The 10,667-nt window shown below is 45.8% G+C and overlaps 1 long non-coding RNA gene across 1 annotated transcript; it reads right to left on the reverse strand.

Moving 5' to 3' along the window:
• Positions 1-7,328: 7,328 nt before the first annotated feature.
• Positions 7,329-10,269, reverse strand: LOC150014499 (uncharacterized). The gene is made up of 3 exons (XR_016509934.1): positions 10,136-10,269; positions 8,822-8,900; positions 7,329-7,466 (listed from the first exon to the last, which is right to left on the reverse strand). It is a non-coding gene; the product is annotated as an uncharacterized LOC150014499 (long non-coding RNA).
• Between the last annotated feature and the right edge of the window lie 398 nt (positions 10,270-10,667).

Consider the following 10,667-nt stretch of genomic DNA (forward strand, 5'->3'; position numbering starts at 1 on the left):
GGTGAACAGAACAGACCCAGTTCCCAGCCCTGGTGAAACTGACTTTCCAGTGCAGGGAAAAGGAAATAAACTAACATCTCAATATATAGCATCAGGTGATGTTAAGAGGTGAGAAGAAAATAAAGCAGGATTAGAGGGTAGGGGGGCAGGTGGTCAGGGCATTTAACTGTCTTTGCAAAACAAATAAAGTCATACATCTTTCTTTGGGAAGGATCTTAGGACATCACTTGTGCCCACCCTACCTGACTTCAAGGCAGCTTGGAGTTTATGTTTCCACTTCACAGAGTCAAGTGATTCCATGAAGGGCACCCAGAGACCAGTGGAATGAGGGGGTGTTCAACCAGGTGCTGGGTTCCTTGGGATAGTGCAAGCCTCCATCAGGCTGACTGATGTCACTGTGGGCCACACTCGGGGGATCCATTGTCTAGGGGGAGAAGAGCACATGGACGCATCCTAAGGACACATGAAACTGATGCTTTCACAGAGGGACTCTGCTTGGATGGGATGTTCTTGGAGGAGAGATCAGGGAAGGCTTCCTAGAGCAGGTGACACTTGATTTGACCCTTGAACCAAGAGGGTAGTTTTCCCGATGGAATTGATGCAGGGTGGGAGGGAGCCATCCTAGAGGACATGCCTAGAGCATTACTGAAGATCAGGGCTAGAAATTCAGGTGTCAGAGCTTGGCATTGGGGTGGCACCTAGTGGACAGTGCTGGGTGACTCCTCATCTCTAGATCCTGGTGCCCCTACCCAAAGGTGCTATGAGGACTGAAGGAGTTAGCCCACAGAGTGCACTTCAAGGGGTGCCTGGAGCCCGTACTCAGTGACATTAGTGATCTGTGCAGGGACAGAGCCCAGAGGCAGCGGGTGGGATGATGGTGGGTTCGGGGAGAGCACAGGGTCTGAGCCCAGATGGGAATGGCCCTGACCTGGCTCTGGTTCTCTCTCTGGGTCCCAGTTTTCCATCTATAACTGGGAGGCAGGCCCACCTTGCAGGGCTGCTGGGCCCATCAGCGACAAAGCAGCAAAGCATCCGAGTTTGGAGCAGGTGTCCTCGTGATTGTTGCTTGAGAGCCTGGCAGCGGCGGACCCTGGGGTGTGTGGGGTGGGGGAATTATCAGCAGAGCAGTGATGCCAGAGGCTGTGGAGAGGTTTCCTCACACTGAGGGGGTGAGGTGGCATCAGCAAGGCCCCCGGGAAGCTCTCTGTAACTCCAAGCTGTCCTGGGTACCTGAAGGTAGGGGTTGCGTTCCATAATTAAAGGGTAGAGACACTGCTAGTCCTCCAGGTGCCTCAGAGAAAGACACAAAAGCATAACTAAGGCCTTGGGTGGGCCAGATGCTGAGTTTTCACATCCTTCATCAGCTCAAAGAGGTGTAATTATTCCCACATTACAGATGAAAAAACTGAGGCTCAGAGAGGGAAAATGACACAGCCCAGATTTGAACCCAGCTTGGTCTTACCCATTCTGTAAGTCTGCCCAAGCAGTGCAAGCATCAAGCTATCTATCTTATGAAATCCAGTCCCTTCCCTGCAAGGGAATCTCTGTTGGGGAGGGGAGGGTGTGGAGTCCACATTAAGCAGAATTCTCATCACTGCTCCTGTCCTCTGATAATTCCCAACTGCACCGATAGATTGGTGGTACTGAAGCATCTAGAACCATAGACTCTGAAGGACATAACATTGTCCAGGCTGAGCACTCCCTCAGACACCCCAGCTCTGTCAGGCTGTGCCCCTAATCTACTAAACCAACAAGGAATCTGAAGCTCAGAGAGGTTGTATAAACTGCCTAAGGTTGCACAGCAGGTTAGGGGCAGAGTCAGGCTCATACCCTGCCCACTCAATCTTTAGGTCACAGACCCACTAGCTCCTAGTTAGCTTTCCTGACTTTAGCCTTGTGATGTATATTAGCAAGTCCATGGCCCAGGGGAGCCTGCTTGGTCCATGGTTGGCTTCCATAAATATTTATTGAATAATTGAAGAAATAAACCAGTTGCCAAGCCCTTTATATACATTATCTCACTTACTCTTCACCATTACCCTTTATAGCAGGAGAGGTGAACCCCCATTACAGAGGTGTGGAAACTGAGGCTCAGAGAGAGGAGACACCTTGGCCAGAGTTCCAGAGCTGGTGGGATTTGAACACTCAGGTGCAGTGGTTGCACAGCCGAGGTGGAGTCACTTTCTGCTTCTCCCCACTTGGCCTTTTTGAGTCCCAGCTGACCCCCACCCCCACATGAGATGTCTGAGTTCTGCTCTGCAGTCTCGGAGGGGCCTCAAGGACTCAAGAGGACTCAGCCCTGAGAACCTCAACCACAGACTTTGCTGAGACTGACAAGGTCCCGAGTGGTCTGGTCTCAGACAGAGAAAGGAGGGTGAGCTATGAAGGCTCCTGTCCAGGTGCCCGGCCCCCTTTTCTGGGGTTTGCCTTTAATGAAGCAAGGCCTCTGCTCCTTAGCAGCATCTCAGGACGTGGCCCGGAGCTCCCACAAAACTGTGCTGTGGTCTGGCTCCAGCCCTCCGAGCTGGCATTTTCATGCTCAATTTGAGCTCCATGTTTTCCAAGCTTAGCAAAGCAGATTTTTCCTCATTAATCTGCATTTATACTTAAAGCCAGCACACCAAAGTTCAACCCCTTTGGCTTGGTTGGTTGAACATGAAAAGGTCAGAAGACTGTTTCAGAGTTAGAAAACATCTCCCTCCACCCAGCCTTCCTCCTGCTCCTCCAGGGCTTTCTCTTCTACTGCTCTGCTCCTTAGTCCACAAGGCGGTGTTGGGAAGGAGACAGAGCTGGTGGTGGTGACGTGAAGAGGGGACAGAACTGCCTCATTGCAGCAGGCAGCCTTGGGTCACACAGACCTAGATTTGAGCCCCTATTTTCCCACTTCCTCTGGGTGGAACCTGGAGCAGGAGCCCCCCTGTCCCTGAACCTTGATTTACACATCTATAAAGTGGCCATGAGTCCTGCACTTATTTCCCAGAGCTGATACAAAGACTTAATGAGATAATGTGCAGGATGTGTATAGCACCATGGAACTGATCAATAAACAAAGTGGAGTAAACTATTAATGTTAAAGAGCTCTCCACTGAGTGTCAGGAAGCGAGGGTTCTAGGCCTGACTTGACCCTGACCATGAGCGATGTAACTAGCTCTTGGGTGAATGAGGATGGGGGTCTGATTTTTCACCCAGGAAATGAGGGGATTAAACTGAGCCTAAACAGAACAGATAGGCCACAATCTCAAAAACAGTTACTCTTGCAGCTCTACTCTTGGAACAAAGTAACTCACAGACCATGCAAGCTGAAAAGGACCCCAAGGAAGTATTTCAACCTGAATGAAAATGAAAACATAACACATAAAAATTTATGGAATGCAACTAAAGCAATAATTAGGAGGAAATGTATAGTACTAAATGCCAATATTAGAAAAAAAAGTCTCAAATCCATCCTAAGAAACTAGAAAAAGAATAAGAAATTAAGTCCAACATTAGAAGAAAAAGGAAAATAATGAAAATGAGAGCTAATTTTCATGACATTGAAAACAGAAAAACAATAGAGAAAATTGTGAAATCAAAAACTGATGTTTTGAGAAGATCAATAACATGATAAATATATACCCAGAGTGATGTTAAAAAGAGAGAGAAATGACAAATTACTGATATCAACGATGAGAGAGGTGACAGCATAGATATTAAAAGGATAATAAGTGAACATTTTAAACAACATTATGCAATTCATTTGGCAACTTAGATGAAATGGTCAAATTCCTTGAAAGACTCAAACTACCGAAGTTCAGTCAAGCAGATATAGGTAACATGGCTATTCTTATGTCTCTTCAACAGATTGAATTTGTAGTAGCAAACCTTTTCATAAAGAAAATTTCAGGACCAGACAGCTCCCCTAGTAAATTCTACCAAACATTTAAGAAAGAAATAATATGAATTCTACAGAAATAGTACCAATTCTACAATTCTAAAAATAATAACTCCCAACTCATTCCATGAGGCCAGTATCATCCTGATACCAAAACCTGACAAAGACATTGCAAGAATGGAAGACTACAGACCAATAACCCTCAAGGGCATAGATGTAAAAAACTAAACTAATTTTATTTTAACAAAGAAAATCCAAGAGTATATATAAAAAAGGTAATGCATTATGACCCAGTAGGGGTTATTCCACAAATACAAGATTGGTATAACATACAAAAATCAAAATCAAAGAAATTCATTATCATATTAAATTAAAAAGGAAAGGCCACATAGCCAACTCCATAGGTACAAAAAACTATCTCACAGAAATCTAACATCAATTGCTGATGAAAAGCATTAGCAAACCAGGAACAGAAGGGAACTTCCTCAGATTGATAAAGAGTATCTATGACAATCCTAGAGTTAATGTCATACATTATGGGAAAAGACTGAATGCCTTTCCACTAAGATCAAGACACAAGATAAGGTTATCCACCTTCACTCCTTCTACTGAACGATCTGGAAGTTCTAGCCAGTGCAGTAATACAAGAAAAAAAGAAAAAAGAAAAAGACAACAGACTGGTAACAAAAAAGTAAAATTGCCTTTTCTGGTAGGTGATATGATCATCTACATAGAGAATCTGAGGGAGTCTATAAAAAAAGCTACTAGAAATAGTAGGTGCATTTAGCAAGGTTGCATGATACAAAATTAATGTATAAAAACCAATATGAATTCTGTATACTAGCAATGAACCATCAAAAATTGAAATTAACAAGACAATAAACTTTATAATAACATTAACAATATTAAGTACTTAGGAATAAATCTGGCAGAAGATGTATAAGACCTAGATCCTGAAAACTGTAAAATATTTCTGAGAAATTAAAGGAGATGAGGGAAATATAGGGATATACCATGTTCATGATTCAGAAGACTCAATATTCTTAAGATATTAATTCTCCACATAGTGATTTTTAGATTCAATGAAATCACAGTCAAAGTTCCAGAAGCCTTTATTAAAAAATGTTTACAATCTGATTCTCAAGTTCACTAAAAAAATTCAGAAGACCTACAATAACCAAAACAAATTTAAAGAAAAATACAAAGATAGAGAAACAATATTATTATTTTATTTCAGACTAATTCACTATAAATCTACTATAATCAAGACAGTATGGTATTAACATCAGATAGATAAATAGATCAATAGAACAGAATAGAATCCAGAAGTAAATTTATATAGAGAGAGACACTTGACTTTTGACAGAAGTGCAAAGGTAATTTAATAGAGACGAGATAGGATTTTTTAAAAAATGATACACAGTTGGAAATCTATAGAGACAAAGCCTTTGAAATTTAATCCATATAAAAATTTCATTTCAAATGAATTATAAACCTAAATGTAAAACCTAAAGCTATAAACTTTTAGAGGAAATCATAAGAGAAAATATTTATAACATGGGATTAAGCTAATTTACTATACTATCTAAAATACTTTTAGGTAGAACACCAAAAACACAATTCACAAATGAACAAATTGATAAATAGGACTTCATAAAAATTTAAAACGTATGCTCTTCAAAAAGCAGTGTTAAAAAAATGAAAAAGACAAGCAACAAACTGGGAGAAAATATTTGCAAATATGATCACGCACTTGTATGTAGAATATTTTTAAAAGTCTGGTAACTCAATAATTTAAAAAAACTTAAAAAATGGACAAAATATTTGAATACACTTCACCAAATAACATATATGAATGGCAAATAAGCACAGGAAAAACTCAATATCATTAGTGATTAGAGGAATGCAGATTAAAACAACAGTCAGATCCCAACACTGCTTACCTAAAATTAGAAAGACTGACCATTCCAAGTGTTGATAAGGTTATGAAGGAATTGGAACTCTCATACCCTGCTGGTAGGAAAGTTAAATAAGGCCACTTCAGAAAAAATATGGGCAGTTTAAAAAATAAATAAAACTATGCTTACCATAAGACCCAGCTATTCCCTTCTTACATATTTACCCAAGAGAAATGAAAACATGTCTTTTGTGTAAAACGTTCATAACAGTTTGTAATATCCAGAGACTGAAAACAACACAAATATCCATCAACAGGAAAATGGACAGATAAATTGTACATTTATACAATAGAATTATAAAAATGAATAAATTCTTGATACACACTCACAATAAATGAATCTAAAAGGAACTGTGCGAAGTGAAAGAAACCAGGCAAAAAGAGTACATCCTGTTCCACTGACGTAACAGTCCAGAAAATGTAAGCTAATCTACGGTGACAGAAAGCAGATCAGTGGTTGCCTGTGAGAGGGAGGAGCTTTCAGGGGAGATGACAAAGGAGCAGGAGGAAAATTGGGGGGATGATGAATATTTTCATTATCTTGACTGTGGTGATGGTTTCATGAATGCATACACATGTCAAAACTCATCAAATGATCTCTTTAATTATGTCTTTAAATATGTCACCTTAAGTATGTTCAGTTTATTATATGTCGATTACATTTCACTACAGCTGTTAAATATAGCTGCTGTAATTGATGAGCTCCAACAGGAAAGGGCGGGCCTCCCAGCCAGGGAACCAGGGAGAGCCAGCCTAAGCCCTGAGGGCTGGGGTCAGGGGCTTCAGCAAAAAAGACAGGGGGAAGGGAGGGAAAGCAGGCAGTGTCCCAAGTCAGTGTTTCCAGGAGGGGGCGGGACTCCTCCCATCGTGTACCTCCCTGCAGTTTTAGGAGTGGTCTTAAAATGTGGTAACTTGAAGGTTACTGGTGACCTTGACAAGTCAGAAAGCAGCAGTCAGGAGGTGGAGGGAGCAGTGCAGGCAACATATTCAAGAGGAGGGTGCTGCAGAGAGGTTGGGCAGGTAGTGGGGTTAAGGGGGGGGGCCTCTTGTTTCTTTGCTGACCTTGCCTCACTTTGCTCTGCTTTGCACAGGGGAGGTCAGAACTCACTTTGTAAGCATGATGGAGAGGACAGAGTGGAGAAAGGAAGGAGGGAGCTGTAGGGCAGCAGAAGATGGAACCCAAGGGGTCAGGGGAGGCTCGACTTCCATGCAGCAGGGATATATGACTAAGGGGCTTAGGAGGTTGACAAGGAAGCAGCTGTGACTATCAAGGTCAGGATAACCAGGCACCAGCTGGGGCACTCTTGTCCCTGGCTTGATCTCTAGACAGTCTGGGGCCACTGCTAATACTCAGCCCCAGGGATCCTTCTCCTGTAGTTGGGCTCTTCCATCCACCTGGCTGGGTCTTTTTCCTTCTGGGTCATTTCAAGTGCCAAGTTCAGCTCCCTCACCAGTTTCTAAAATATCCACCCATAGGAGGCATTTTTTAATTAACAGCTTTATTGCAAACTTGCGGGGACAGGGGAGAGGCACAGCAGAAGCTCCATCCAGGGTGGGGCGGTTGAGGCCTTGGGATCTGCAAACAGGCAGACCTGGGCCTTCTCCTGGCTCCCACTGCCCAGCTGGGATAGTGCCCATCTGAGGAGTAAAAGAGAGGATACATCACAGGTGCTGTAGCAATGTCTGGGCATGTAGTATGTGCTCAAGTAAATGCAGCTGCTGACAGCACCTGTGGACTCTCTCCCCTGCCTCAGGTCCTGCACCTGGACTTTCCTCTCCCCTACTTTTCTAGCCATCTGATTCCTGTTCCTTTCTGTTTTCCAAAACCAGATTTTAAAAAAAAACTCACATCCTTGGGGAAACCCTCTCTAGTTTACCCTACTTAAAATCCTGCCTGGCAATCTGGCAAAAGATGGAGGAATGCAACTTGGAAATCTGGCAGGCGTAGACTCAAATCTCTTTCCTCCCCTCACTAGTTAGGAGACCTTAGACCTTTAATCAAGCCTCAGTTTCCTCATCTGCACAAGGGGGAGAGTGCTCAGGACTAGATGAAAGAAAAGATGTGGAAAAGCTTTGCAAATGGCAAAAGGCAAACCACTGCTCAACGCTGGTTTGTTTTCTCCTCATTTTCTCTGCGTCCCCTTGGCAACCCGAGTGTCTAGCTGCTTTCTCTGGTTTGAGAGAGCACATCATGCAGAACAGCCACTCTCAGGAAGGGATCAGCCTGGAGTGAGAATAGTACAGTCTGGAGTCTGAGTCACGCTCTCACCACAGCCCTGTGTGCTCTAGCCCCTGCAGCCTCTGGGCCTCAGGCTTCCTTCTGCTGCCCCTTCTCTTTGTGCTCCAGCCACTCTGTTCTGCTGCCACCCAGCAAAGAGTGGTCATCCTGTGCACACTGCTCCTTCTGCCTGCAATGCCCCTGCCTGAGTGTAGGCCCATGTGCACACATACCAGCTCACTCCTCCTGCGCTCCTCTCTGCCCTTTCTCCCCTCTCCCTCTTTTCTTCGCTGCTGGTCATTCAGCCCCCATGGTGCACACCACGCTCATGGAGAATCAGTGGCCTCTCGCCCATCTTAGACTGTGAATTTGTAGGGATGGGGACTGTGTCTGTCTGGCTTAGCTTGCGTCCCAGAGCTCCATCTCATTTCTGGCCTGTGGTTGTGGTGGCATCTCTACCCATTCAGTAACTCATTGCCTGGGTCACATCTCACTTAGTCATCCTGGGTTGGTCTCTACCGCTCTCCAGATTATCCTGCCCTCGGCAGTTTAATGAACAGGCTGGGATGATGGTCTCCAGGGTCTTCCCTAGCTTCTGCCCTTGACTCTGAAGACAGCTTCTGAACGTGGGGAGACAGCTGCAGCCCAGAGTCTGGTGATGCCAGCAGGACAGGCTGCGGGGAGTCCCTGCACTCTTTGTCTATCATTACAAATAGTTCCATGGTGAAGCACTGTGGCCACCCTCCCCTAAAGGCAGCAGTGGGTGGCCACTTACCCTTAGTGCATGGAGGGTCAAAGAGCGGGTGGCAGGTCTGAGTGGGAGCCCTGGCCCTGGAAATCATCCACTGGCCTGCCTGGGAGAGAAAAATGGAAGGCCATTTAAGTCACGGCCCTGAGCAGGGGCTATAGCCACCAGACTGTCATTTGTGGCCTGAGAGTGGAAGTAATGAATGGTTCTGAGATTCCAATTATCGTCAGATCATTCAAATGACTTGGAATGAAGAGCTGAACTGTGAGATCTCTATCCTGTTCAGACAGTGACAGGTAGAGGGACCCCGGGCTTGCCCGTCTCCAAGCCCCAGAGCGGGTGCTGTCCTGGGCACTCACTAAACTCTCAGCTCCCCACTGGTCTGATGAGCACCGCCAGGCTGAGCTGATGGCCCTTGTGGGAAAGGCCCGAGCAAGTTCACCAGGTGAAGATGCTGTCAGGGCTGTGGGAAAAATCAGATCCTGATCTGATGACCCTGGACTAGTGGTCTGAGCTCACTCAGGGTCAGTTTTGTTACCTGTGAAACGGGAGGCTGGACATGCCCACTTGGTATATCTGAAGAGAGGGCCAAGTGAAATAATGAAGTATAATAGCTGAGCAGTGCCTGGCATACGCCGGCTTCTGTGCGTGGACTGGCCAGGATTCTGGTGGCGTGTAGTAGGAATCAACTCATACAGACCAGGGGGCTACCTTATGGCACAAGACATCTCCTAGAACCTGAGGAGGAGGAGGCAGTGTGACCTCAGGAAGAGCCAGGCTCAGGGAATGGCCAGGACCCTCTTCTTGCTGTTCCAGCTCTGGAGCACATACAGGTCCTTCGGAGAGAACAGTGCAGATGGAACCAGAGGCCCTCAGTCCCAACCCCAGCCATCTGGGAGAGAGAGAACCCACGTGGTCCAGCCTGGTTGGCTCTCTGCTTATCTACTCTGGTCTCTTCTGCTCTAGTCGGGGGCAGGTCCACCAGCAGAAGTGGCACCTGGGAGGCCCTTAATGGGTGAAGAGGAGCTGTGAAGGGGTTGTTATGGGCTAGACAGGTGCTCTGAAAAGCACCAGGCCCTGTGCTGGCTCTAGGGGTGCTGACTGAAACCTTGAGGGCTCTGCTCTTGAACTCACATGGGGTGGGGATACAGATGTGTATCCACGTGTTACCAGCACAGGCTCAGGTACCAGTAGGGCTCAGTGGGGTAAGAACCAGGCTCTGCAGACCTGCCTCCTTCACCCCTGCCCAGCAGACACACTGATCCTCCAGGAGAGGCAGAGCAAGCCACAAAACAAGGACCTGGCAGGACCAAGACTGGACGCTAAGCCTCTGATACAGACCTGGCTTTGAGATCAGACCCCAAGGTGGCCCCGGGGCCTCCATTCTGTGGCTCTGCCCCAGCAATGAGACCCCATTAACCCAGGTCTCTTCACAGCTGCTCCAAGGATCCAGCATATTCTTAGCTACAATTCCGAGTCCAGGAGGAAAGCAGGAAATGATTCATCCTCTTTCTCAGACACGAAGGCAACTCTGCATTATTAATATTTACCCAGGGGCTTCTCCAAGGGTCTGGACAGCAAATGAATCACCAGGAGGGAAAGGCACAGATCACGAGCTTTGCCGATCCTGCCAGTAGCCACCAGACAGAGCAAAGGTCCTCAGTATCAGGAGCTGAGAGAGACCTCGTAGTTCTCTGTCTCCCTCATTTTATAGAGGGGGAAACTGAGACCCCGAGAAGAGAAGGCTGAACCAAGGAAACCCAACAGAATGATGACAGAGGAGGAAATAGAATCCAGGAATGTGGCAGGATGGAAAGAGCTTGGGACATGACCTCATGTCCCTCATCTGTAAAGTGGAGTTATAAGACCTGGT

The sequence above is a fragment of the Furipterus horrens genome, unplaced genomic scaffold, assembly GCF_987537825.1.
Source record: "Furipterus horrens unplaced genomic scaffold, mFurHor1.1.pri manual_scaffold_3, whole genome shotgun sequence".
Classification (NCBI taxonomy): domain Eukaryota; kingdom Metazoa; phylum Chordata; class Mammalia; order Chiroptera; family Furipteridae; genus Furipterus; species Furipterus horrens.